The following is a 6292-nucleotide window of genomic DNA, read 5'->3' as shown; positions in this document are numbered from 1 at the left end:
AGTGTGTGCATAGTGCCATTGTACAAAGGCAAAGGGGATAAGAGTGAGTGCTCAAATTACAGAGGTACAAGTTTGTTGAGTATTCCTGGTAAATTATATGGGAGGGTATTGAATGAGAGGGTGAAGGCATGTACAGAGCATCAGATTGGGGAAGAGCATTGTGGTTTCAGAAGTGGTAGAGGATGTGTGGATCAGGTGTTTGCTTAGAAGAATGTATGCGAGAAATACTTAGAAAAGCAAATGGATTTGTATGTAGCATTTATGGATCTGGAGAAGGCATATGATAGAGTTGATAGAGATGCTCTGTGGAAGGTATTAAGACTATATGGTGTACACGGGAGGCAAGTAGTTAGAAGCAGTGAAAAGTTTTTATTGAGGATGTAAGGCATGTGTACGTGTAGGAAGAGGAAAGTGATTGGTTCTCAGTGAATGTAGGTTTGCGGCAGGGGTGTGTGATGTCTCCACGGTTGTTTAATTTGTTTATGGATGGGGTTGTTAGGGAGGTAAATGCAAGTTTTGGAAAGAGGGGCAAGTATGAAGTCTGTTGGGGATGAGAGAGCTTGGGAAGTGAGTCAGTTGTTGTTCGCTGATGATACAGCGCTGGTGGCTGATTCATGTGAGAAACTGCAGAAGCTGGTGACTGAGTTTGGTAAAGTGTGTGAAAGAAGAAAGTTAAGAGTAAATGTGAATAAGAGCAAGGTTATTAGGTACAGTAGGATTGAGGGTCAAGTCAATTGGGAGGTAAGTTTGAATGGAGCAAAACTGGAGGAAGTAAAGTGTTTTAGATATCTGGGAGTGGATCTGGCAGCGGATGGAACCATGAAAGCGGAAGTGGATCATAGGGTGGGGGAGGGGGCAAAAATCCTGGGAGCCTTGAAGAATGTGTGGAAGTCGAGAACATTATCTCGGAAAGCAAAAATGGGTATGTTTGAAGGAATAGTGGTTCCAACAATGTTGTATGGTTGCGAGGCGTGGGCTATGGATAGAGTTGTGCGCAGAAGGATGGATGTGCTGGAAATGAGATGTTTGAGGACAATGTGTGGTGTGAGGTTGTTTGATCGAGTAAGTAATGTAAGGGTAAGAGAGATGTGTGGAAATAAAAAGAGTGTGGTTGAGAGAGCAGAAGAGGGTGTTTTGAAATGGTTTGGGCACATGGAGAATGAGTGAGGAAAGACTGACCAAGATGATATATGTGTCGGAGGTGGAGGGAACGAGAGAAGTGGGAGACCAAATTGGAGGTGGAAAGATGGAGTGAAAAGATTTTGTGTGATCGGGGCCTGAACATGCAGGAGGGTGAAAGGAGGGCAAGGAATAGAGTGAATTGGAGCGATGTGGTATACCGTGGTTGACGTGCTGTCAGTGGATTGAATCAGGGCATTTGAAGCGTCTGGGGTAAACCATGGAAAGCTGTGTAGGTATGTATATTTGCGTGTGTGGACGTATGTATATACATGTGTATGGGGGTGGGTTGGGCCATTTCTTTCGTCTGTTTCCTTGCGCTACCTCGGAAACGCGGGAGACAGTGACAAAGCAAAAAAAAAAAAAATATATATATATATATATATATATATATATATATATATATATATATATATATATATATATAGGGGAGAAAGAATACTTCCCACGTATTCCCTGCGTGTCGTAGAAGGCAACTAAAAGGGAAGGGAGCGGGGGGGCTGGAAATCCTCCCCTCTCGTTTTTTTTTTTTAATTTTCCAAAAGAAGGTACAGAGAAGGGGGCTAGGTGAGGGTATTCCCTCAAGGGGGAATACGCGGGAAATGGCGAATAGTATGAAAAATATATATATATATATATATATATATATATATATATATATATATATATATATATATATATATATATATATATATATATATCAACATATACATAGATATACGTATATACACATGTACATATTCATACTTGCTTGCCTTCATCCATTCCTGTTACTACCCTGCCCCACAAGAAACAGCATCACTAGCCCCTGCTTCAGTGAGGTAGCGCCAAGAAAAACAGGCAAAAAATGCCGCATTCGTTCACACTCAGTCTCTAGTGTTGTGTGTAATGCACAGAAACCTCCAGGCCCCACAGACCTTTCCATGGTTTACCCCAGACACTTTATATGCCCTGGTTCAGTCCACTGACAGCACATATATATATACACATGTACATAATTCATAGTCTGCCTTTATTCATTCCCATCGCCACCTCGCCACACATGGAATAACAGCCCCCTCCCCCCTCATGTGAGCGAGGTAGTGCTAGGAAAGGACAAACAAAGGCCCCATTCGTTCACACTCAGTCTCTAGCTGTCATGTAATAATGCACCGAAACCACAGCTCTCTTTCCACATCCAGGCCCCACAGAACTTTCCATGGTTTACCCCAGACGCTTCACATGCCCTGGTTCAATTCATTGACAGCACGTCGACCCTGGTATACCACATCGTTCCAATTCACTCTATTCCTTGCACGCCTTTCACTTTCCTGCATGTTCAGGCCCCAATAACTCAAAATCTTTTTCATTCCATCATTCCACCTCCAATTTGGTCTCCCACTTCTCCTCGTTCCCTCCACCTCTGACACGTATATCCTCTTGGTCAATCTTTCCTCACTCATTGTCTCCATGTGACCAAACCATTTCAAAACACCCTCTTCTGCTCTCTCAACCACACACTTTTTATTACCACACATCTCTCTTACCCTTACATTACTTACTCGATCAAACCACCTCACACCACATATTGTCCTCAAACATCTCATTTCCAGCACATCCACCCTCCTGCGCACAACTCCATCCATAGCCCACGCCTCCCAACCATACAACATTGTTGGAACCACTATTCCTTCAAACATATCCATTTTTGCTTTCTGAGATAATGTTCTGAACTTCCAAACATTCTTCAAGGCTCCCAGAACTTTCGCCCCCTACCCCACCTTATGATTCACTTCCCTTTCCATGGTTCCATCCGCTGCCAAATCCACTCCCAGATATCTAAAACACTTCACTTCCTCCAGTTTTTCTCCATTCAAACTCACCTCCCAATTGACTTGACCCTCAACCCTACTGTACCGATTAACCTTACTCTTATTCACATTTACTCTCAACTTTCTTCCTTCACACACCCCACCAAACTCAGTCACCAGCTTCTGCAGTTTCTCACATGAATCAGCCACCAGCACTGTATCATCAGCGAACAACAACTGACTCACTTCCCAAGCTCTCTCACCCACAACAGACTGCATACTTGCCCCTCTCTCCAAAACTCTTGCACTCACCTCCCTAACAACCCCATCCATAAACAAATTAAACAACCATGGAGACATCACACACCCCTGCCGCAAACCTACATTCACTGAGAACCAATCACTTTCCTCTCTTCCTACATGTACACATGCCTTACATCCTCGATAAAAACTTTTCACTGCTTCCAACAACTTGGAATATATTCTTAATACCTTCCACAGAGCATCTCTATCAACTCTTATCATATGCCTTCTACAGATCCATAAATGCTACATACAAATCCATTTGCTTTTCTAAGTATTCCCTAACAACCCCATCCATAAACAAATTAAACAACCATGGAGACATCACACACCCCTGCCGCAAACCTACATTCACTGAGAACCAATCACTTTCCTCTCTTCCTACATGTACACATGCCTTACATCCTCGATAAAAACTTTTCACTGCTTCCAACAACTTGGAATATATTCTTAATACCTTCCACAGAGCATCTCTATCAACTCTTATCATATGCCTTCTACAGATCCATAAATGCTACATACAAATCCATTTGCTTTTCTAAGTATTTCTCACATACATTCTTCACAGCAAACACCTGATCCACACATCCTCTACCACCTTCTGAAACCACACTGCTCTTCCCCAATCTGATGCTCTGTACATGCCTTCACCCTCCCAATCAATACCCTCCCATATAATTTACCAGGAATACTCAACAAACTTATTGCTCGGTAATTTGAGCACTCACTCTTATCCCCTTTGCCTTTGTACAATGGCACTATGCAAGCATTCCGCCAATCCTAAGGCACCTCACCATGAATCATACATACATTAAATAACCTTACCAACCAGTCAACAATACAGTCACCCCCTTTTTTAATAAATTCCACTGCAATTCCATCCAAACCTGCTGCCTTGCCGGCTTTCATCTTCCGCAAAGCTTTTACTACCTCTTCTCTGTTTACCAAATCATTTTCCCTAACCCTCTCACTTTGCACACCACCTCAACCAAAACACCCTATATCTGCCACTCTATCATCAAACACATTTAACAAACCTTCAAAATACTCACTCCATCTCCTCTCACATCACCACCTCCCCATTAGCCCCCTTCACTGAAGTTCCCATTTGTTCCCTTGTCTTACGCACTTTATTTACCTCCTTCCAAAACATCTTTTTATTCTCCCTAAAATTTGATAATACTCTCTCACCCCAAGTCTCATTTGCCCTCTTTTTCACCTCTTGCACCTTTCTCTTGACCTCCTGCTTCTTTCTTTTATACATCTCCCACTCATTTGCATTATTTCCCTGCAAAAATCGTCCAAATGCCTCTCTCTTCCCTTTCACTAATAATCTTACTTCTTCATCCCACCACTCACTACCCTTTCTGATCTGCCCACCTCCCACACTTCTCATGCAACAAGCATCTTTTGCGCAAGCCATCACTGCTTTCCTAAATACCTCCCATTCCTCCCCCACTACCCTTACCTCCTTTGTTCTCACCCTTTTCCAATCTGTATTCAGTCTCTCCTGGTACTTCCTCACACAAGTCTCCTTCCCAAGCTCACTTACTCTCACCATTCTCTTCACCCCAACATTCTCTCTTCTTTTCTGAAAACCTCTACAAATATTCACCTTCGCCTCCACAAGATAATGATCAGACATCCCTCCAGTTACACCTCTCAGCACATTAACATCCAAAAGTCTCTCTTTCGCGCACCTATCAATTAACACGTAATCCAATAACGCTCTATGGCCATCTCTCATACTTACATACGTATACTTATGTATATCTCTCTTTTTAAACCAGATATTCCCAATCACCAGTCCTTTTTCAGCACATAAATCTACAAGCTCTTCACCATTTCCATTTACAACACTGAACACCCCATGTATACCAATTATTCCCTCAACTGCCACATTACTCACCTTTGCATTCAAATCACCCATCACTATAACCCGGTCTCGTGCATCAAAACCACTAACACACTCATTCAGCTGCTCCCAAAACACTTGCCTCTCATGATCTTTCTTCTCATGCCCAAGAGCATATGCACCAATAATCACCCATCTCTCTCCATCAACTTTCAATTTTACCCATATCAATCTAGTTTACTTTCTTACACTCTATCACATACTCCCACCACTCCTGTTTCAGGAGCAGTGCTACTCCTTCCCTTGCTCTTGTCCTCTCACTAACCCCTGACTTATAAATATAAATATATATATATATATATATATATATATATATATATATATATATATATATAAAAAAAAAAATATATATATATATATATATATATATATATATATATATATATATATATATTTTGCTTTGTCGCTGTCTCCCGCGTTTGCGAGGTAGCGCAAGGAAACAGACGAAAGAAATGGCCCAACCCACCCCCATACACATGTATATACATACGTCCACACACGCAAATATACATACCTACACAGCTTTCAATGGTTTACCCCAGACGCTTCACATGCCCTGATTCAATCCACTGACAGCACGTCAACCCGGTATACCAAATCGATCCAATTCACTCTATTCCTTGCCCTCCTTTGACCCTCCTGCATGTTCAGGCCCCGATCACACAAAATCTTTTTCACTCCATCTTTCCACCTCCAATTTGGTCTCCCACTTCTCCTCGTTCCCTCCACCTCCGACACATACATCCTCTTGGTCAATCTTTCCTCACTCATTCTCTCCATGTGCCCAAACCATTTCAAAACACCCTCTTCTGCTCTCTCAACCACGCTCTTTTTATTTCCACACATCTCTCTTACCCTTACGTTACTTACTCGATCAAACCACTTCACACCACACATTGTCCTCAAACATCTCATTTCCAGCACATCCATCCTCCTGCGCACAACTCTATCCATAGCCCACGCCTCGCAACCATACAACATTGTTGGAACCACTATTCCTTCAAACATACCCATTTTTGCTTTCCGAGATAATGTTCTCGACTTCCACACATTCTTCAAGGCTCCCAGAATTTTCGCCCCTCCCCCACCCTATGATCCACTTCTG

The 6292-nt window shown here is 42.4% G+C and overlaps 1 protein-coding gene across 1 annotated transcript in view; it reads right to left on the bottom strand.

Annotated features, from left to right (window-relative positions):
- The window catches only part of LOC139749535 (uncharacterized), a 73859-nt gene that overhangs the window by 58480 nt on the left and 9087 nt on the right, over positions 1-6292 (bottom strand).

The sequence above is a fragment of the Panulirus ornatus genome, chromosome 7, assembly GCF_036320965.1.
Source record: "Panulirus ornatus isolate Po-2019 chromosome 7, ASM3632096v1, whole genome shotgun sequence".
NCBI lineage: Eukaryota > Metazoa > Arthropoda > Malacostraca > Decapoda > Palinuridae > Panulirus > Panulirus ornatus.
This window is presented reverse-complemented; position numbering and strand designations above follow the sequence as displayed.